At 38.3% G+C, this 23,815-nt stretch overlaps 1 long non-coding RNA gene across 1 annotated transcript in view; it reads left to right on the forward strand.

Moving 5' to 3' along the window:
* The window catches only part of LOC122789456, a 554,265-nt gene that overhangs the window by 355,583 nt on the left and 174,867 nt on the right, over nucleotides 1-23,815 (forward strand). The window contains exon 2 of the long non-coding RNA XR_006362812.1: nucleotides 19,189-19,356. This is a non-coding gene — a long non-coding RNA (uncharacterized LOC122789456). The remainder of the gene's footprint in view (nucleotides 1-19,188; nucleotides 19,357-23,815) is intronic.

Genomic DNA, 23,815 nt, shown 5'->3' on the forward strand with positions numbered 1-23,815 from the left:
TGCTTCACGTTGTGCTACCTGTTTATTGCTGTTCATTGCTGTGAATTCTATGTGCTTAAACTGATGCTGTGTCTTCTTTCTTTCTCTCTAACTTCCCTGCTGCTGCCCTGTATTGTTACTGAACTTGTTACTGAATATCTCCTGTTGCTCCTCCTTACAGGTCTCTCTCTCTTCCTGCTCACCTCTACTCTTATGCTAACCCTTCCCTCTGGCCTCTCCCACTATCTCCCCTACACTTCCTAGCTGCTTTCTGACCCCCCCCCTCTCAAACAGTGAAAATACTAATAGGAGACCTCTTTCTCCCTTACAGCCTGCCTGGTCTTGCGTCTCCCACCTCCCAAGGTGTTCCTCCACAGTATTGGCCAGACTTACCACCTCTGACTATCAAGCCAACTGGAATCCTACTCAAGTGTTCTACAGACATAAAGCTCCGCTGCCCAAAGACCTTAAAGGGTACTGTATTTTTACAATATTGCTGCTTAGTGTGGTGCCCCTCCGCACGTAGGTAGTGGCCTGCAGCAGTCTCCATCCCCTCTGTAACCTCTACTCTTCTCAATTGCACAACCTGGTTGCAATTATTTCTTTGGTCACTAGGTGGCAGTATCACCCTTCCTCTTATTGTGACCATATATCCTTATAGACCAGACTGTGTTTGCAACTATAACATATCTAGTGACTCTCCTCGCTATTTTGGCCCTTGGATTTAAAATAACCCCATAGTTACATCCCAGTACACCCATACCTGACCTGACACAGGCTCTTTTGCTTATTTCTCAAAATCACTGATTGTCTGTTGAGCCAATCCTCCTCTCCTTGGCTCTCCCTGCTCTGTTCACCCTACGGGCTCACTCCGCTCCCAATTCCCAACCGCCCCAGCACCTCTACACTTATACTCAGCATGATCATACCCACTCCCTAACCATCCAATCATCCCACCACCAGCCAATCAGCCTTTCTCACAACCCACCCTATACCTATCACTACTCTACTCCCCCACCTCTCACGTTACTCCACCCAACCTACCTCTCCATCTACTCTGTATCATATCCACTTTCCAACTATTGCTAACCTCACCATGCCTCCTCAACCTTTCTCCTTCTCATTTCAAATACTTCTTCTCACCTTATATTTGTACTATCTTACCCAGCCCCTTTCCATCAAGCATTCACCAACCTTTCATACTACCTACCCACTTCCCAATCCACCCTCACACCCATCAATCATTATATCCCCCACTTATATCCCATCAAAAAACATCTATTTCCCTACAAGCTCATTCCTACCTATAAGCACTCTGCTCCCCCAAACTACCATACCCTTACAAATCCCACAGCACTCCACTCTGACCATACGCTCTCCAAGCATCTCCTCAGCCTAATTCACCAGGTAACCACCATCCTTCTCTCTGGTGACATACACCCTAACCCAAGCCCCCTTACCCCCTCCTCAATATCCAAACCCATCCTATTCACCTCTCTAAATACCCAAAGCATAACCAACAAAATTCCACACCTCCACTCCTGGCTTCAGTACAGTCAACCAGATATCCTGTCTAATTCTGAATCCTGGTTAAAATCTCACATAAAGGAATCAGAAATAACACCCCAACTACTCTATCATCAGAAAAGATAGAACCCACAGAAAAGGTGGAGGAGTAGCTCTCCTATACTCATCCTCCCTATGTGTTACCCCCTATACTAAACCCATTCCCCAATTCAGTAATGCTGAATTAATCTTGGCCCTACTTCAACTAAACTAACATAAATACATATGCATAGGATCTCTATACATTCCCCCTGGGGACAACATCTCTGTACTCGAAGATATTCTCTCCTGGCTTTCCACCAATATTAGTAATGAAACAATAATCTTGGGTGACATGAACATAAATTGGTCCTCCATTCTGTACCCCACAAACTCCATAAACATTAACCTTTATAATTTCTCTCAGCTAATCAATTCTATCACTAGACCCTCTAAAAACCTCTCCACAGTTAGTATCCCTCAATTGAGTCTTAGTTACTCATCCTCATTTCTCCAATAATGGCACACTTCCTAGCTCTCTGTGATCACCTCCCCACATTTGCTCACCACCTTCCCTCCCCCTTACAAATGTCTCATAACTAGATTCCTATTTGTTCCCTAAAGAACTTTAATCCTAATACATTCTCAACCTCACTAAAATCAATAAATTGGAGCCCTCTGAAAACTCTCCCCCTGGATAATGCCATATCCTACTTCAACTCTACATTCTTAAACCTCCTAGATTCACATGCCCCTCTAAAAACTAAAAGAATAAAAAGCAAAACTGCCCCATGGCTAACCAAAGACAGATTAACTGCCATGTGCCTTAGAGATGAAGTTTGGTTGCACCACCAAAAAAATAAGACCTCCTCCACCCTTAACAAATACAAAGCACTCCTCAACAAAGTCAAAAATCTCATCATAGCAGACCGCAAAGCTTATTTCTCCATATTGCAAACTAGCCATAAAACAAATCCTAGAAAATTCTGGAATGGGATCTACACCCTCCTCAATCCTAGCAGAAAAGAAAACCCTTGTCCTGACCCCAATGCTCTAGACATAGACATGGCCACTCAATTCAATTCTTTCTTCATCAACTCCATTAGCAAACTTACCTCATCCTTCACTAAAACTACTGCTATTACAACCCCTCCCCTATCCTCCTCTTCCCATTAACTCTCAAATATAGCCACCCCTCAGCCTCCTCCTTTCTCTATAAAACCCATTCCCACATCTACCATAAAAAATCTTTTCCAAAAACTGAAACCCTTCTCCAATGCCCCTGACAACATTCCCTCATACTTTCTTAGTATATTCGCTGAATCCATTGCCTTTCTCATCTCTATCTTAATCAACCGCTCTATTCAAGAAGGCTATGTACCCCAACTTTGGAAAATGGCCTTCGTCTTACCACTTCATAAAGGGGGCAACAACAATAATTTCATAAATTTCCACCCCATTGCAATCTTATTACCCATCTCCAAAGTTCTTGAGAAATGCATCCATTTACAACTCCTACCCTATCTCATACACATTCACTAACTCCCACACAGCATGGTTTCAGACCAGACCACAGCACTACTGCAGCTCTCCTGTCCTTCCTCAAAACTGTCAACAAAGCCCGTGACTCTGGACATATTGTATCTACACTCCTACTGGACCTCTCTAAGGCCTTTGACACCATCTCTCACAACCTTCTCCTAGCTAAACTCTCTAATATAAACCTATCTCTCTCATCTCTCATCTGGTTCTCTAGTTGCCTCTCAAATAGGCAACAAGCAGTTAAATGGAACAAAGCCACCTCCACATTCCTCAGCACACACACTGGTTTACCCCAAAGCTCCATACTGGGTCCCATCCTGTTTAATATTTTCATAAATGATTTTCACAACTCAGTCCCTAACACAAACCTTATCCAATATGCAGATAATTCAACTATAATCTGTTCTGCCACCTTCATCCCCAGTCTTCTAAAACTAACCCGAGATGCTTTTTCTACCACTGAACAGTGGATGAGAGATAACCACCAAGCACTCAATGCCTCAAAAACCAAACCTATGTTGTTTACCCCTTCTAAAACAACCACTATACATTCTGCATCACCAGCCACAATAATACAGGACTCGAAGTCATACCTGAGGCCAAACCACCAGGCGTCCTCATTGATGATCAGCTTAAATTCACTTGCCACATACAAATAAACATAAAAAAAAACCACCAGAAACTTGGTATGCTCTACCGCCATTGTTGCTACCTCTCTCCCTCTACTAAGTTCACACACACTACCACATTCCTCATCCTGTCTCCTATATGGGGCCCCACTCTTAATTAACCTACAATCCACACTTAAGTCAAAACTCTCCTCCTGCTCTAATAAGATTGCCAAGTTTGCCACTAGCCACAATTCTACTCATCACTGTGTCACCCTTCACAAACTAAATTGGTTAGAGCTACCCAAGTATCTCACCTACATTCAACTCACTCATACTCACAAACTAAGTTTCAGTCCCCCCTTCTGTCCCTCCCTATCCTCATCCCTTAAAATGCACCTTCCTGAAAGATCCTTAAAATCCAGCAATTAAAACTTGATAGAATTGCATAAACCCACCAGCCCTCCTGGCAAAAAATCTCCTATGCTTTGCCCATGCATGTCAGTGGAACTCACTACTACCACCACCCATCCGCACCATCTCTAGTCATGCTTCCTTCAAAACCTGCACTCACACCTAACTTCTCTCTGGGAATGCTCCTGCACCCATCCCGCATAATCTCTTCTCTCTATACCCAAGACATCTCAGGTACTCCAGTCCTACTCCTTTCCTCATAAAGTACTAGCAAGAAATTGCAACAATTCCTATTTTTCTTAACCATGATTGTTTGTTTCATATTGCAAAACAAAAAAACAAAAAAATAATCCTTGTTTTCCTGCCTTTTTCGACTAGTTTAGACCAGTATACAGGCATTGCTGTATTCTGGGCTGTGGTGTAGTTCCTGTGTTGTCCATTACCTTACTTGGATAAAAGGAAGTTTCTTTGCTCACCAGTGGGAGTGGGGAGCCTTGAGCAGCCTACCTATCCTTGGGGGAAGTGACCTCAGCACAAGAAGCTGTTAGTAATTGGTTGTTTGGGACCATTCCTAGCTCTTTTGTAGTTCACTGCTTAAAATCCGCCTCTGGGCATTTTTTCTGGCTATACTGCTCAGACAAGCTCCACGTGGGTTTACAGAGTGGTCCTAGCAGCAAGGAACTCAGCGACTACCTTCTGGATTTAAGTATCTTTGCTTTTTTTTCACTGAAAATAGCTTCTGCTGCTTACTTTAAACTAGCCTGAACTGTTTTTTTACTGATTACTGCATTTATTTTAAAAATTGCACTTAGTTACATTTAGTCGAATTTAGTCGAAAGTTTGCTTGTTTGTTTGTTTAATTGAACTGTGGAGGCTGCCCACTAAAGTGTGCTAGCCTGTGTAACTAATTTATCACTGTCTCTGCATTTTCTGTGTATTTCTGCAAAAAACCCCAAAAAAAACAAAAAAAAAATCCTTGTTTTCCCGCCTTTTTTGACTAGTTTAGACCAGTATACAGGCATTGCTGTATTCTGGGTTGTGGTGTAGTTCCTGTGTTGTCCATTACCTTACTTGGATAAAAGGAAGTTTCTTTGCTCACCAGTGGGAGTGGGGAGCCTTGAGCAGCCTACCTATCCTTGGGGAAGTGACCTCAGCACAAGAAGCTGTTAGTAATTGGTTGTTTGGGACCATTCCTAGCTCTTTTGTAGTTCACTGCTTAAAATCCGCCTTTGCACGGCTTAAACTTGGTTAAACAAGGTTAAACTTTTCTGGCTCCGCCAAGTCTGCTCTTCAATTTTTCCCTTAGAACTGTTCTACTTGCAATCTAAACAGCCTATACTCTATCTGAAAAGCTCAGCACTTGCTCCTAAAGCATTTTGTATACAGGTAAAGCACTCTTAAACAAACGAAAAGTACTTCATTCACCTAAATTCTGTTGAGTACCCATTTCCCTATAGGTCCTTTCTGACTCAGTTACACAGCAATCTTTTTCACTATTTCTAGCATGTTGAAGGGTCAGTTGCTAGCGTCCTCTCCTGTTCAGCTGGTGAATCTGGGAATCTTGAGGCAATGTTACAATTGCCTCATGTACACAGACAACCCTCTCCTCCTCCCAGCAAATACAAATATATGCGAGAGATGCAACTATATAGCCAAACTGGAGGCTGAGCTCTCTCAATTCAGTACTGGCAAGACCAGTCAGGAGGAGAAGGTAACCACGCACCACAAACCCAGTCTCATATAGAACTATCACAACTGCAAACCAAACACATAAACACACAAAACATACTTGGAGGCTGATTAAAAATCTACCAAAACAACAGAGGCCTCCAAAGCAGATACCCAAGCAACCACCACCTCAAGATATAGCAAATGCAACACATAGTTCACAAAGTCAGTGTGCTAAACAGTCACAGCCCTTAAGGCCAAACAACATGCCAGACACACTTGTAATAGGTGACTCCATAGTCAGGCACACTGATGTCCCGCTCACCAGACTGAACAAGGAGAGGGTCACAGTAAGCTGCCTGTCGGGAGCTAGAATCCGCCACATAACACAAGCACTCAGGTCACTCCACAGCAAATACAAATATGACTCAGTCATTGTACATGCTGGTGTGAACGACCCTAGACTACATGAAAAGAGACATAGAGGAGCTCTCTGATTATGTAGCCCAGGCCGGTATGACCCTGACCCTGAGCAGCATCTTACCCTCACCAAGAATGATGCCACAGTACAAAGACAAAATGATCAGTTTTAACAATTGGCTTAATTACTGGTGTCATTCTAAGGGGATCCAGTGTCTGTCTGCTTGGGATGACATGCTTGACAAGCCACGCTGCTTCGCAAGGGATGGTTTGCACCTGTCACCCTCGGCTTCGGATATTGGCCAAGGCTCTTGCCACCCCATAGTGCCTTTTTAGGCAAGGCTCAAATGACAAACCTACCTCCCTAGAAACACAAGTGGAAAAACTAAGGGTAATGCTGCTCAATGCCAGAAGTCTAAACCTCAAGATGCCCTCAAGCCCTCCTCAGTATGGAGAACATCGATGTCTGTGCAGTGACTGAAACCTGGTTCAAGGCTCCTGAGAGCACCCCAGCACTATCAGGTTTTACCTCATATCATGCTTTCCGGACCCAAAACTTGGACAGAACCACAAAAGGAGGGGGAGTATCCATTTTCATCAAAGATACCCACATCTCCAGGTTAGTGGCAATGCACGAACATCGGAGACTATCCAGGTGCAACTAACCATAGGCAAAACTGCCTTACAGTTTGTAGCATGCTACAGACCACCCTCTCAAACTCAGGAACCCCACACAGCCTTCCTGAAGACACTGGAGAGTATGAATGTCTCTCCAAATACTATCATTTTGGGAGACTTCAACTACCCAAACATAGACTGGGAACATTACTCAAGCCCCAACACTCTAGCCCAAAGGTTCTTAGAATTCATAAACTCAAATGCAATGGAACAACTAGTCACCATTCCCACAAGAGGAGACAATATACTAGACCTGATCATCACAAACATGGGGACAAAATGCTCCACACCGGAAGTACATCCCTCTTTGGTAAGATCAGACCATAAATTAATCTCACTGGAAATCCACATCCCGCAAAAGACCACAGTGAAGAACTTCTCAAAAGCAAACTTCACACTTCTTAAGACTGAAGTGGTATCTTTCAAGGCCCCTGGGCCAGTGGAAACCACAACCCACACTGCTGAATCCTTTGCAAATGCCTTCTATGGGCACCTTCAAGAATGCATGGATCATGCAATCCCAAATAAAACCAAGACCCATTCCCCCAAAGGCAGTCTGGTGGACCCCAGCCATAAACAAACTTTACAACAGAAGGAGGAAGCTACTACATGACAGAGCAAAATCCCTAAAAGGAAAGGCATCTCTGATCAGTACTAGCAAAAACTACGATCACTCATAAAATCATCCAAGGCCAACTTTGAGAGAAAAATCGCAAATGACACAAAAGACAATCACAAGGCCTTCTTTAGCTATGTTAGAAACCTGGGTGGAAACTCCCAGATATGCTCAGAGTTAGTCCAAAATGACACAAAATACACTGAACCCACTGACATTGCCAACATTCTGGCAGACAGGTTCAGTGCAAATTTCTCCCTCCCCCAAAAAGAAATAACTATCCCAGCAGAGTGTAGCCTCCTAACATCTCAGATGCCCAGGTGAGAGCCCTCTCTAAAGCTAAAACACAGCATCAATGGGACCGGATGGTGTCCCGGCTGTGTGCTACATGAACTCAAGAGGAACTAAACCCACACATAAGGCTGCTGTTTAATCTTAGCCTTACCTCAGGATACACCCAAAGAGTGGCGTCGCAACAGTGGTCCCACTTCACAAAGGCGGTGCTTCTACCCTGGAAATTAATAAGCCTGACGAGCCTGGTCTGCAAAGCTATGGAGAGGATCATTATGGAACTCATAAACAAAGACATTGGGGACCTACAGACATTGGATCCTACCCAATTTGGCTTTGTCAAGGGCAGATCCTGCTTTCTGAACTTGGTCGACTTTTTGAAACAGTCACTAAGGCCATTGATGAGGGTAAGGCAGTTCACACAGCCTACCTTGATCTTGCAAAAGCCTTTGACACAATACCCCACTCTGGCATCATAGACAAACTCACCAGCTTAAATGTAAACCCATATGTCACAAGATGGGTTGCAAACTGGCTCAAGGACAGAACCCACAGGGTCAGAGTTGCTGGAGCTATGTCAGACTCTAAGCCAGTCACAAGCGGTGTCCCACAGGGCTCAGTCCTGGGACCCCTCTTGTTCAGCATTTATTTTTCCGAGGTACAGGCAAACATAGGAGGATTGTGGCTGACAAAGTTCACAGATGACTGCAAACTGGGTTACATAATTGATACTCCAGCGGACACAAACATCCTTCAGAGAGGCCTCATAGAAATGGATAATTGGTGCCAGAGCCATGGCCTTAAGCTAAACGCCAAAAATGTATAGTCATACCCTTTGGGAAAAACAAGGTACCGACAAATTACCACATAGGCGGTGGGACCTAGGGACCCAGGTTGACAGTAACCTCTCATTTGACACTCACATTGCCAAAGTGGTTAGGAAGACCTTCTATATTGCCCACCTTATCATGAAGGGTTTCACATCTAGATCAAGAGAGGTCATTGTGCCCCTGTACTCTTCTCTTATCAGGCCAATGATTGAGTACAATGCCCCATTTGGGATGTATCTCACCCGACACCTGCAGCAGTTGGAAAGACCCCAAAAGTTCCTCACCAAGAGGATAAAGGGTCTTAAACATATGTCATATGCTGCCCGACTGAAAAAACTCCAGCTCTATTCAGTCGCATACCGCCTACTCAGAAATGATCTGTGCCTGACGTACAAGGCCATGTCCAATCCTGAATTAATGGACATGCTCCACCTCAGAAAATCCAAATCCACCAGAGCCATGAGAACAAGAGACTTAAACCTCAACACAGAAATAAATAGGACGTGCTGGAGGGACAGATTCATAACCCAGAGGCTTCCCACACTCTGGAACAGAATCCCAGTCCATGTTAGGCAGAGCCCCTCACTGACTCTATTCAAGAGAAATCTCGAGTGGATGGGAGATCGGTCATCTCTTTGTCACTACTAGACAGAGGCATAGTACCCTAAAAGGGCATAGTATTCTCATCCTAAGGGGTGGTGTAAGCCACATACACTCTGGCTAGGCTTATAAATGCCCTAGGGCAGATAGCCTAGTACGAACCTATGAACCTATGAATCTATCTGTAAATACTATGATTTTAGTTGTACTTCTGCATTTGCTGTTATATAATTACTTGTTTATAACTTTAGTTATTGTGTAGCTTTCTAAAATTACTTGTTTATAACTTTTGTTGTTATGGAGCTTTTCTCCCCAGGACTCCATTGAAAATGGGTTCTTCTTGGCCCAATGAACCATCCTGGCAAACAAACTGCAAATAAATAAATAATAAAATAAAAAGGTTGTTCATTAATAGATGTATAATAATTCAACAAATAGAACTTTTATGTGTGTCATCTCTAATTATCTTATATAAATATATATATATATATATATATATATATATATATATATATATATATATATATATATATATATAGGACTATTGAACGAAAGTTCAATAGTCCAAATCCACAATACCTGAGCGCACTTTAATGAAAGAGTTTTCACCGAAAAAGCGCTTTCATTAAAGTCCGTTCAAAAAAACCCAATAAATCTTCTTTTATGTGCCCTCCACACCCCCCTACTTTTATATTCTCACTCCGAGGCCGCACTACAGTAGGGAAAAGGGAATTATCCCTTAACCGCACAGTAGTGCGACCGGCACAACCAGCATACATAACCAAAAGTGCTGCTTTGGCGAACAGCACTTTCGGTTATGTATGTTCGGTGATTTCTGCTTTGGCAGAAAGTGCCGTCGGGGATCTGTATGGATCCTATAGATATATATATATATATATATAATTGCTTTTGAAAGTAGTTTTGTGTTGTATTTTTAAGACTAGATAGTTTTACAATAATGGAACAGATTATTTTTTTGGAGGGATTTATTAGAGTTTGTTTAAAGGAAATTGCCTTTATGTTTGTAGTTCTATTCAAAGGTTGTTTTCCAATTCAAATTCTTGGGTTAAGCTATCAATTGATTTAATTTCATTATTTAACAACTGGAACCATTATATTAATCCTTTCTTTGAATAATGATATCTTAATAGGATCAGCAGCAGAAATAATTATTTGTGTAAAGGCTATAGGGTATATGACAAAAACACTTTATATATTGGATATTTGTATATGAAGTTTCTAAAATTAACTATAATAGTTGAAATATAGTTGAATGCTTTGGTGGTGGTTGAATTGCAAAAAGATTTTTTAATATCCAAATAAAGGGATTATTTAAAATATTTATTTTGTATGTTTGTTGATTAATAAATATGTCCATGGTAATTGCTTCCCAGTACTACTACCATTTAGCTGAGTATAGAGGATCCACTGGTAAAGTTACTGATTTGATTATGGAAGAAATAGAGTATAACTCTAAGTCAGGGAAGGCAATTCTTCAGTTTATCCAGCTACTCACATGATAATTTAGGGCAATTCTAGGTTTAAGAAACCAAAAGAATCTTAATATCATTGAGTTTAGTTTAACTACTGATTTTGTGGGAAGTAAAGAAATTGATTGTATGATATATAATATTTTTGGGAGAATGATCATTTTAATTTAGTCTTTCTTCCATTGTAAAGAAGATTTAGTTCCACTTAGTTATGAGAGATTGAATATTGTTAAGTACAATGTAATTATTATATATTATGTTTTTGACATCCTTGGTTAATGTTATTCCTAAGTATGTAAACTGACCTGAGTTGGGAATATATTTAAGATATTGATTTCCTATTTTGTTTTTATTAAGGTAGAAATGAAGAATCTTTGTTTTTTCATTGCTAAAAGTCAAGCCTGATTTTTTGGAAATTTTCCATAGAAACAAAGCAGGCATGGATGATATATTACCATTAAGTGTAATAAGAACATCAGCAAAGAGTTGAATTTTAGATGTGACCTCCGAGTTTCTATTGAATACTTCTACATATTTATTCATTCTAATAGTGTTAGGTCATGGTTCCATAATTAAAGTAATTAACAGAGGAGAAAGAGGGCAGGCAACCTTGTTTAGTTCCTTTTAATATTGGGATATTTTGTGAAGTATAAGTACCTATTTTAATATATGCCTGGGTTCCTTTATATAAATATTTTAAATTTATGAAGTTATCTGAGAAATTTAGACTTAAGTAATATAAACAATCCCAGTTTACTGAATCAAATGCTGAATTTGTCTAAACTTACTAGGATTCATTATTTTATTATTAGAGTAATCTATTAAAGATAGGGTTCTTTTAACATTATCAAAAGTATTTCTATTCATTATGAAACCAGTTTGGTCTTAGTCTATCAAGTTTTGGAGGATGTACTTCAATCGATCTGCATAAATATTCATAAACATTTTGTAATCCACATTCAGAAGAGAAATTGGTCTATATGAGGAACATTTTGTTGAATCCTTGTTTGATTTTATTATAGGTGCTATTAATGTGCATTTCCATGAAGGAGGGCTTGTAGATTCATTTTGTTATTAAAAAAGTTTTGTAATGTTAAAGCATTTCTGGGCATAATTTTATATATTTCTGGTATGATTTTCTGGAGCTTTATTTAATTTAAGTTTGTTGATTTGTGTCAGAATATCTGTATAAGAAATATTCTTGTCTATTAGGTGGTCTTGTTTAAGATGTTTTTAGTGTATTTGTTTATAAAGCCTTTTAAATTTTCTTTTGATTCCATAAAGACTTCAATTGTATGGAAATGCACCCTGAATTCTTCTAATATGTCTTGAACATTGTAAACCTTTCACTTTGTCCTAGGGTAATATATTTCTTTAATATGATTGTTTACTAAGTCTTATGATTTTATTTTCAATAACAGCAGAGTCTCAACCCCACCCAGTATATAAATGTAATAGTTTGATCAAACTTATTTGTTAGAAGTTGACTTACCAACTTGTATATATATAACTTTGAATTGGAATATAAACTTTCATATGCAAATAAGATTTAAAACTTATTGACCTACAATATGTCATGTTGGTGTAAGCAAAACTTTTTTTATAAGAAACTTCTTTATATTAATCATATTAATGAGTTCCTATGTGTAATTGTGGATTATTTTAAAACTGATTTCATATGTTTAGGCATTAAACATCATAACTTTTACTTGTAGGTCATGTACAAATTAGAATACATCCCTAAATGTGATCTAATATAGTTCATATTTAACAATCTATCAGCATTAATAGAATATTAACTAATATACAAATTATTAATATAAAGCTTTTCAAACAATGTCAACAAGCATTTCAAATATGCACATGTTTTAGTTGCCAGGCAACCATATGAATTTGTTTTTTTGAGTCCATAATTGCATATGCTATTTCATTGAGTTTAACTGTTGGCTATCAATAATGGTTAGCTATGAAGCATTTTCCCTATTATCAACACTGTACTCTTCAGATTCATAAGTTTTGTTAGTGTATTAAGTTATATCTCAGAATATCATTATTGTAATCAGTATTTATATTGTTAAATACTGTAAGTTCATCTATCCAATCTAGACTGTGTATTAAGATTAAATGCTGAAAGACACCACTAGAGAGAACATCCATATGTATCAGCTGATTACTATGCTGACATCTCATATAAGATACATATAAACTTGTAATTTGAGTAAAGAAAACTAGATTACTGAACCTTCTGATACAAAAGAGATTTTTGTCAGCATTTTAAAACCTTTTATTTTTCCTGAGTCTTGACTTGGGACCCCATTAACATGTTATCACTTACAATGTTTCCCCAAAAGATACAACTTTGATAAGTGAGTAAATAGTAATAAATATAATTTTGTCTCTCCCCCATACCATTGCATCACCACCTAAAAGTAGGTATAGACTAGTTAAAATAGATGCCTAGTTAACACTAAGGTAATTTCTATTGAATTCCATTGAGCAGTTCATATAAACTAATACACTTTACATCAAATGGAACTATTATTTCATTCCAGTACAACTTTTGTATATGAAGCAGAGAAATGTAAGAGAAAAAGTAAACATGTCCATCTGAGCAACCTTAGAATAAAAGTCAGAAAAAAGGGAGCGCTACACCATAGACGTAAAAACAACTAAGAACTTTAATAAAATAAAACAAAAACAGGATAAGCGCTTCAGATCTTCTTCAGATCCTGCTGGCAAATGCTATAATCAACCTTATTAGAAGCATCCTAGCAAACCAATTAAGCAATAATTAGAACAATTAAAGAAGCAATTCAGTCACAACCATCACATGGCCCCTTTAGATAACATAGATTCAAACAAAAACCCCATTTCCAGCAAAGACAAAAAGATATAAAATAAAAAAAAACTGCTTACATTTAAAAAGAACATCTGAGCAACTTTCTTTGGTGTTACAACAACAACTAGCCTCATTACCTTCCCATTCAAAAGGTTAAATTCACTTTGACAAAGAACTATATAAAATAACCAATGAGATGTTGACTTACTTATATGTATGCAGCACACGGATGCATATTTGAGCCCACATATTAAGTGCTTCACTGTTAAAGTCTGCACAACCATGAGAAGTAGGTTTCATAATTAAGCCAACTATAAAAGTAGTAACAATTTTAATCTATCTCATACTGCATAAGGAAAACCTCCATCAGCAGCATTGAACCTGTTCTACACAAAACTTTGGTTTTAAGGTTTAACTAAAAGAAACAGCTTAGTAAGCATATTTTCATTTAGAAAGGAAAGCTGTGCATTTCCGATTATATTATTTAACTATTTCAGTAGTTTAGTAAGCCTTAAACTTAGTGTTTTTGCTTGAATTTCCTTTTTTCATTAATATCTTCTTCTGCAGTGGTTTACCAGCTTGAATCTACATGTCTATCATCATCTAGTCACACTTACACATCACTAGATGTCAAAATTTGAATTAAAGCTGCATGCCAGTTCCTATGAAGTAATGGAGCATACTGAAGATTTCTTAAGCTTGCAACTATGCATCTCGACCCTGTGGGAACTCAAAATGGTCTTTCTGGTTATTTAAGCAGGAAAACAGTAAATGAAGCTAAAACTACAGGTTTTAAACAACATTCCTAATGTTATGAGTGCGAGCCATGTTAAATGCATCTCAGGGTGCCTTTTCACTAATGGTGAAGCCATCAATACAGCTTACAATGAAATCTTATTAAAGCCTCGAAAATCATTGTATAAAGCAATTCAACAGTTTGTAACTTATAAAAACCCTTAACTCATGAACATAAGCATTACTATTTAAATAAAGATATGTATATTGATTACATTTTTTCATATTCTTAACTGTATGCTTATGTTCAAAGCATGTAGCAATATAAACTGAAGCACAGCATCCACTGACTATTTCAGAAAAAGAGGAAAGAAGAGAGAGAAGAGACTGAACTTGTGGTAAAACTAACCTTCAGGATTTCATTTTTCAAAATGTTAAACTCAGAGATATTAAATGACCATATTGGTTACCTGTTTTGTTTGCATTAAGGCAAAAGATTATGAATTACACATTGTGCAGTTGAATATATTTATTTTTAAGTAAGCAGATGAACTGTACAAGATATTTGTTTTTCAGTCTCTTTTGTTTGTCAGTAGTTTTCCAGGATGTTTCAGATGCCATTCTTTTCAGTGATGGATTTGCCCATTCCATCTCCTCTATTTTGTTCAATATTATGTTTTTTGATGTATGTCAAGGCTGTGTTTAGGTCTTCAAATATTATAGGACCATCAGATAAAAAAAAACTTTAGTTTTGCTGGAAACAGGAGATGAGTTTTCATTTGAGCCTTCTCTGATTCTTTTTCTAGAGGAAGAAATATTTTTCTTTTAGGTATTACCATCCAAGAATAGTCATTATCAAATCTAAAGACAGTTTCATTAACTTTAATAGGAGCTTTTGTCCATGCCGTTTTTAGTAGCATTTCTTTATCATGTGAGGAAAGAAGTCTAACTATAACTGATCTAGGCATTTTTTGTTTGTATTAGAGGAAGACCGAGATCTCTGGGCACTCTCTATGCCAAAGGATAAGACTTCTGGCAAGTCTAGGGTTTTAGGTAGCCAAGATGATAAAAAGCTTGCCATATTATTGCCTTCTGTGTTCTCAGGCAGTCCAAAGATTCTTAAGTTATTCCTCTGAGCCCTATTCTCCAAATCATCCAGTTTATTTTGCAGACGCATATTTTGTTTTAGAAGAAATTCTATATTGTTTTCTCCTTCCTGCATTCTTTTGTCCCTGTCATTTAAAGCTTCCTCTGTTCCATTTATTAATATTTTTTGTTGTTGTAGATCTTCATGTAGCAAGTCCATTTGCTTGGAGGATTTTTCTTTAAAGTTATCAGTTTTTGAGTCTATTTTGTCTATTTTTGGTTGTCAAGTCCTACATATTTGATATCAGGGTTTGTAAATCCTTTCTGAAGCTGGTATCATGATTGCTAGCTTTTGAAAAACTCATTCTAAGAATTTTTGATGAGTAGAAATATTCCCAAGTTTTTTTTGACAGGAAATTCTGCCTAGATCAAGATTTTTTTATATTATCCTAGATTTAGACTTCAAGAAACTATTAATGTAAAATAAGTTTCCTAGGATAAATTAAAAAATTATAATTTCCTGTCATAAAAGTTGAACTAGGTAGAGCTGAAGAAATTTGCTGCTATCTGGTGCTCATCTTGGCCACTCCTCCTTTCTTCTGATTTCTGATAAATGGGAGGCTATAGGCTCTTTTAATTTCTGATTAGTCTTCCCAACATATAAACAACTGCATTTCTCATAATTGGCAAGGTATACAACATTCTCACTTGAAAAGTTTGCAAAAGCCCTAAAGCGAAAAATTTTCTTTGAAACAAGATGTATAAATTCAGTTTCCAAATTAATATGCCTACAAAAGGAGCAATTATGACATGGAAAAGTCACTTTTTTATTTGATGTAAAATGTCTTTCTTGATAAAGATCTTTATAACATAAAAGTTGCTTCACATTTTTCTGTTTCTTAAAAATAAAATGTGGACAGTCGCCTACAATTTTCTTTACTTTCAGGGTCAATGACAAAGAGGGAGTTTTCTTGCATGCATAGAAGTAAATATTGTTCCTAGGGGCTTAGTTAAGATGCCTAGTTATAAGAACAAATATCCTGCATTGCTAAAAAGTTGGCAAGAAATTAATTTACAGCTCTCCAACTATATGAAGGTAATGAAACAGAGTTTATTAATGGAGAGCTTGAGGGAAATATTATGAACTCTCCTAGCTTTAACTCCATTTCTCAAGAGTTCTAACATATGCTTGAACAATTGGAATGGTTTGAAAACAAGCTCATAGCAGTAAAGAGAGAGAGATTCCTGAGAGATCTTCCAGACTTTAAAAACTGCAGTGTGTTTCAGTGGCCTAAGAGGGATGAACATAATCTCTCTAGTATAAGAGAAAACATCCATTTAAATAGTAATCCCATTAATGGTCCCACTTCTACATGTAATATGGTAGTGAATGCGGAATGAGCTACCCAATCAATGTGAGTAGGAAACAGTGTCAGCAGTAGATGATTTTCCTCCTTTTACAGCTAATGCAGTAAATGTAACATCCTCTCTTGTTCAAACTGCTTGGAATAATGCTGCAACATTGGAAACAGTGAATTCTCAATCAGCAAATGCTACAGACCATTGGGGAGTTACTTCTTTTTTTAGAAATGGTCACTTTCCAGCTAATTGCCCATAGAAGTATTGGCACCTCAGAGGGAACAAAGCAAAATAAGAGGAAGAAGCAGAGGAAGAAATCACAGCTTAGGGAGAACTGTACAAACACAGATGGGACCATCCAACCAAGTTTATATGCAGGTGAGGGCTATAACACATCAAAGAACTGAATATTTTAAATACTGTCTTAAATTTGTCCAAAAGTGTACTCCGTGATACTGAATTGGATATTTTAGATAAAGGCTTGTCTTTTATACCTTCTGTTGATGGAGATTTAAATGATATGTTAGAGTTGAGATCATTTGTTAGGAATGTTGATCTGAAACTTGTGTATAAAACAACTCTAGCTGTTTTGAAAATCAGATTAAATGGACCCAGTACTGTTAGTATGAAGGCATTTTATAGCATGTGTGAAAATGAAATATTTAATGTTTTTTGAAACTAAGAGCACTAAATTTTATAATTTTAATGCAGATGAAAAGAAAGCATTTATTGATTTATGTGCTAGAAAGGATGTTGTTAACCCAGTGGACAAAGGAGGAAAAGTAGTTGTTATGTAAATGACTATTCAAGTTGGATGTATGAGCTTTTATTAGATCTTACTACTTTTAAGAAAATTTCTAGTGCTGACTTGAATCATATTTATAGAGTAAAGTCCTTTTTGTATGATTTCTTAATTAAAAATTCTATTATACCGGACTTGTATAATTTTTTATACATGACTTATCCAGTAACACCTTTTATATATGGTTTACATAAGATGCACAAAAGTTTAGTAAAGCCTCCAGTGAGACCTATTGTTTCTGGTAGTAGATGGATTACTACACCGTTGTCTAAATATTTAGAGAGTGAACGTCATAGTTTCGTGTCTTGAACCAATGGCTGTTAAAAAATAAGAATAATATGAATATGGAAGATTGGACATTGTGTCCATATTTATGGTTATTCCCAATAATTTAGGTGTGCAATATGCAAGGGAATTTTTATCCCATCATGGCAGGATTTCTACAAAGATTTCAACCCTTTGCAAAATGCTGGATGTTGTGTTAATAGTAACGTGTTTATGTTCAACAATGAGTAATTCCATCAAATATCAGGCGTAGCAATGGGCACAGCTGTTGCCAACATGTACGCCAATTTTGTGATGTCTAGATGGTAAGAACTCTCTCTCTACATATAATTATTCTGGTGGTGAAATTAGATATTTAATCCGAAGGCCTTGCATTTTATGAATGTTTTATTGACACTTTTTAATATGGCTGTGAAATATTGAATCTTTAGAAATGTTTGTGGATCATTTACAAAAATCTACCGAATTTCTTCAGTTTGATTTAAAATATTCTAGTAGCTGTATTCATTTTTTCGATATTAATGTAGCTATTATAGATGGTGCGTTTCAGCCCTTTGTTCAGAGAGAATGTTCAGGCCACAAGATATGCACACAATACTAGTATGTACCCGAGACATGTTTATAATGTTGTCAAAAGCCAGTTTTTGAGAGCAAGTAGTCTGAATACAACCGACAGTGGCTTTGTTACTAAATTTAACACTATGACTAATGATGTTTATAACTGAGGCTATAATAAAACAATTGATTCTGCGGTTACTAAAGCTCTATTAGTGCTAAAGAGATGTTTAGGGAGGCCCTATATGTTAGGCAATAATTCGACTATGAACTAGAATAATACATCAGATACAACACTTAAGTTTAGAGTTTTACAAACAGTGTATTTAGGTATACGTGGTGGTGACTTAGTTAATAGGACAGAATTGATTAAATAAAGGTGGATTAATTTCTTCATGGCAGACAAACTACCTGGACTTAATGTAAAAATAGTGTTAAACCACTTTTGAAAGAAAAACAAAGTTTTGTTATGTAGGTATTCATGTATGTGTGTGTGTGTATATATATATATATATATATATATATATATATATATATATATATTAGTAGGCTACTATTCATTGTTCATTATTACTGATTTTCTTCATATGATTTGGTTTAAGCTGTCATGATTTTATAAAGCCCTAAGTCATGTGTTTGTGACAACTACTTTAATAGGCTGGATTTAGTTTTAAACAGGAAGTGAAAGTTTTTTTAATTGTAACACTGATGAAGAGTCCTGAGTGGCTTGAAAGCTTTGTTGTTTTCTAATAAGCATAATTAGTTTATTACTTTTGATATTGCTTTTTTTTGCTGCTGTTGTACTTTTTGCCACCTTTCTACCTTTTACTTTTTTCTTTTATTAAGATTATGCGTGTTTTGGATGTAGTCACTCCATTCCCACTATATGACCGACTCTGACCGACTCTGCTAAAGGATCACCGAGATGTACCTGATGCTGAGGAAAACAAAGGGAGGATGTAGCTACACTAGACAAGACAGTCAGAACCATGTGCAGAGAAACTGCATATTCAGGTACTGATAGGAAACTGACCAACACAAGTTTCTTTTTATATATGACACACTGGGTTGAATAAAGGAGAAGGTTAACACATGATCAGTAACCATACATTTTCTGGCTGGGGGGATTTGTCCGTTATTAGTTTACTTTTCTGTTTGGAATTAATATTTTATTTTCCCATACATGGATAGAGGGCTGCAAAAAGTTAGGCAAATATTGTAATTACACACACACGACTTTATGAAGTTGTAGGCTGTCTTTGCTCTATATGGTGCTAAGAACATAAAGCAAATCTCTTTTAATTCTTTACTTGCAGTGTCTGAGTGCTGTTTTGCCTCTCAACTGATATTGAGGCATAAATACATTTTAACATTTAGAAGGCGACATAAAATGAATGCTTAGGTTCCTGCTGTACCCCCTCACCTGTGTAGTGTACTGTAGGGCTTGTACAGTAAACCCTTAAGTCATCTGTAAGAGTTTAAAACTTGTAGACAACCTTTACTTTTATCTATCATTGGGGCTGGTATACACCAGGCAGACTTTGATGTCATACAGCCTAATAAGCTCCAACAGTTTACTATATCAGTGTTGCACATAATAATTTTATTTTTGTTGAATACTTCCTGATTGTGTACATTATTATGCGGCTATATGATTCACTATAGGCTGTTATATGACGGCAGCATTGACTGTTTATTCATCCACAGCAAAGTATTGTCTATTTAGTTTATGAAGATGAATAGAAAAAGAAGGGATAAAGAAACAAATTGAAGTAAGTTTAAAAGATGTAGTTGAGTAATTTTTAAACTATGACTTATGCTTTTTAAATATGGAAGGCTTTCAAAATAGTGTTTGTAGAAATTTTAACAAAAAATAAAACAAGATTCACATCTTGGCGTTATTTACAATCAAGTGTTAGAACACATTATATCCGTACAGTCATACCATGGATTTTTTGAGGTTTTAGGGAATGTGCATCCATTGCTGCTTCTGTTTTATAATTGAATTATATGATCTCAACCTGTTATAAAAATCTCTCTGTTAAAATCTATTTTAAAACCTCTCTTGAAGCTTGCTGTCCTTGAGGCCAGGGTTGGGTACACTGGAATTGTTTGTCTTAACTTTGAAGTATGAAATTAAATTAACTTTTAAAAGCATCATTTTATAAATGCTATTTACTATTGGTGTGCTTAGATGGTGCATGAGTTTGATTTATCTGTAAAATCTGGTGAATAACATTGCAGCAGGGATTTTGTGTCATGGAAAAGAGACTAATCAGTGAAAGAAATTCAACTGTAATGTAATGTATATGTACCATACCACTTGTATCATTTTTTTCATGGAAAGAATGAAGAAATATTTCATACTAGACCGTAGAATTGCATGAAGGCAGAGTGGAGTCTTGCTGGATTCTTTAAAGAAGGTTTTTGCTTTTTTACTTGAAATTACTTTGTAGTAAAATGTAACATTTTTCGGCTTTTCTCGGTTAGGGATCGCCACAGTGGATCACCGGTCCGCTTATGATTGGCAGTGGAATTTTACGGTGTTGAGTTGCCAGCCCGGCACTCAACCTTCAAAGAAGGCACACCTACTCACACACGCACCTACCTGCATGTCTTTAAAGTTAACTTGACCACAGGGAGGACATGCAGATTCACACAGAAGGCACTCCAGCCGAGAATCTAACCGGAGATCCTCTTGCTGTGAGATGACAATGCTAACTGAGGCACCACCGTGGCACACTTGAAATTACTTCATAGGTGTATACTAAGCTAATGGCCCTGGAGCCTTTACAAGCCTAGCCCATAGAAGTGCCCTGGCATTGTGCCACCCGACATTAGTTCCCAGTACCTCTATCAAGTAGAGCCACTGGAGTGATCCCCGTGGTGAACTTTCTATTTCCCATCCACTCAGTATTTCTCTGGAAGAGGGCCAGTGAGGTGCTCTGCTTGACATGTATGGGAAGTCTGTTCCAGACCATGGGCAGTCTCTGGGTTATGAACCTGTCCCTCTAACATGTTCTGTTGATTGTGGTAATGAGGTGGAGGTCTCTGCAGCATGTGGTGCGGAAGGATTGGGATTTATTTAGCTGTTGCATTTCTAACAGAGCTGGGTCAGACATGGCTTTGTAAGTCAAGCAGAGATCGCCTCTAAGTAGGCGATATGAGACAGAGAACAGTTACAGAGCTGGGTCAGACATGGCTTTGTAAGTCAAGCAGAGATCGCCTCTAAGTAGGCGATATGAGACAGAGAACAGATAAGAGTTTTTTGAGTCTTTCCATATAGGACAAGTGTTTAAGGCCTAGACTCCTCTTTGTGAGGTACTTTTGTGGCCTCTCCAACTGTTGCAGGTGTCTAGTGAGGTACATTCCAAATTGGGCATAATACTCGGACTGGTCTAATGAGGGAAGAGTAGAGAGAAATGATGACCTCTTCTTCCTTGATGCAATGTGCCACATAGAAGGCCATTCTGACCACAGTGGCAATGTGGTGGTCAAAGGAGAAGTTGCTGTCAATCTGTGTTGCCAGATCTCTTGTTAAGCCTTCAGTGTTCCATGGGCTCCCATCGATGTGGTAATTAGTGGGATCTAAATCTTTTCCCAAAGGGGATGACTATGTATTTTTAGGCATTAAGCTTAAGGTCATGGTTTCGACACTAGTCATTTGTCTCAGTGAGGCCTTTCTGTAGGCTGTCTGCATCACTTGGGGAGTTAATGGCTCCCAGCTTGCAGTCATCTGTAAACTATAGCCAGAGTCCCTCCGTTTTGGCCTGGACTTCTGAGAGGTAGATGCCAAACATGAGAGGACCCAGGACCGATCCCTGTGGGACTCCACTCGTGATTGGTCAGCAGTCTTAGAACCCACAGTGTGAGAGTAGAAGATTCCATCTGTGAGCCAATTTGCAACCCACCTAATGATAGAGGTTGATGCCTAGTTTGGAGAGTTTATCAATAATTCCTGAGGGAGGAATGGTATCAAAGGCCTTGGCCAGATCGAGAGAGGCTGTTTGAACTGCCTTACCTTCACCCACAGCTCTGGTGACTGACTCAAAGAAGTCAACCAGGTTGAGTAGGCATGATCTACCTTTCACAAATCCAAACTACATGGGATCTAGAGTTTGGACATTCCCCTATATCCTTGCTAATTAGGTCCATGATGATGCGCTCCATAGTCTTACATATCTGACTCATCAGGCTAATGGGGGAGATAATTCCCAGGGTCTGTAGCAGTGTGCCATTTAATAGGGACAAAGACTGAGGTGAGGCTGTGAGTAAACAGGGCACACAGATGTGGTGCCGGTTCACTTTGTAATTCATGTAGAACACAGCCAGGGATACCGTCTGGTCCCATGGAAGCTGTATTCTTGACCTTGGACAATGTGGCTTTAATCTGTGATGCTGGGTGCCTGTTATACTTCCGCTATTGAGATTGGTCCTTTTCGGGGGGGGGGGGTCTGGTAAAGTTGGCACTGAATCTGTTGGCCAGTATATTGGCAATACCTGTTGGCTCCATATAGGAGGTACCATTGTGCCATAACACAGAGTAAATCTGGGTATTGCAGTGGAACTTTTTTATATAACTATAGAAGGCTTTGTGGTTGTTTTTAGTGTCTTCCGCAATTCTGCCTTCATAGCTGGCTTTGGAGGTTTTGATGAGGGATCTGAACATTTTGTTGAGGCTAATAAGGAAACTTTTCCAGTCTTGAGACTTCACCTTTTTCTGCAACAGTTTCTTCCTTCTGTTGTAGAGTTTATTAATGGCAGGGGACCACCAGATTGCCTTTCCTTTTTTGGAGGAGAACGTCTTGGTTCTGTTGGGTATGGCTAGTTCCATGCATTTATGTATGCCTTCGTACAGTGCGCTGGTGTATGATTTGGCAGTCATGCATTTATTTTCCATTGGCATGGGTGCAGTGAAGTTAGCCACCTCTTTTTTTTAGGAGTCCAAAGTCAGTTTTGGAGATGTTTTTCATGGTGGATACCTTTGTGGGGGTGTGTGTGTGGGTGAGATGTGGATTTTCCATGGTGATTAGGTTGTGGTCGGATCTAACCAGGGAGGAATTGACTGTTGGTGTAGAGCAACAGTTGCCCATGTTAGTAATAACCAGGTCAAGGATGTTGCTTTCTCTAGTGGGGGTAAGAATGTACTGGTCCAGGGCATTGGAATGTATGAATTCCAGGATGCGTTGAGCCAGTGCATTGGTGCACGAGTAGTTTTCCAGTTGATGGAGGTGCAGTTGAAGTCACCTAGTATGAATATGTTGGGCTGGATCTTAATAATTTCTGGGGTGCTTAGGAATGTGGAGTGAGAGTCTTGAGACATGGTTGGGGACCAATAGCAGGCTATGACCTGAATCTCGCCATGTTAACCAATGTTTGTTGTACCTGGAGTATCTCAGATGCGTTATGCTGGGATACTAATCTGGAGGTGTGTATATCCTTTATGAATATGGAGACACCACTGCCTTTGGAG

Source organism: Protopterus annectens, chromosome 14.part0, assembly GCF_019279795.1.
Source record: "Protopterus annectens isolate FY-2018-M chromosome 14.part0, PAN1.0, whole genome shotgun sequence".
Lineage (NCBI taxonomy): Eukaryota > Metazoa > Chordata > Ceratodontiformes > Protopteridae > Protopterus > Protopterus annectens.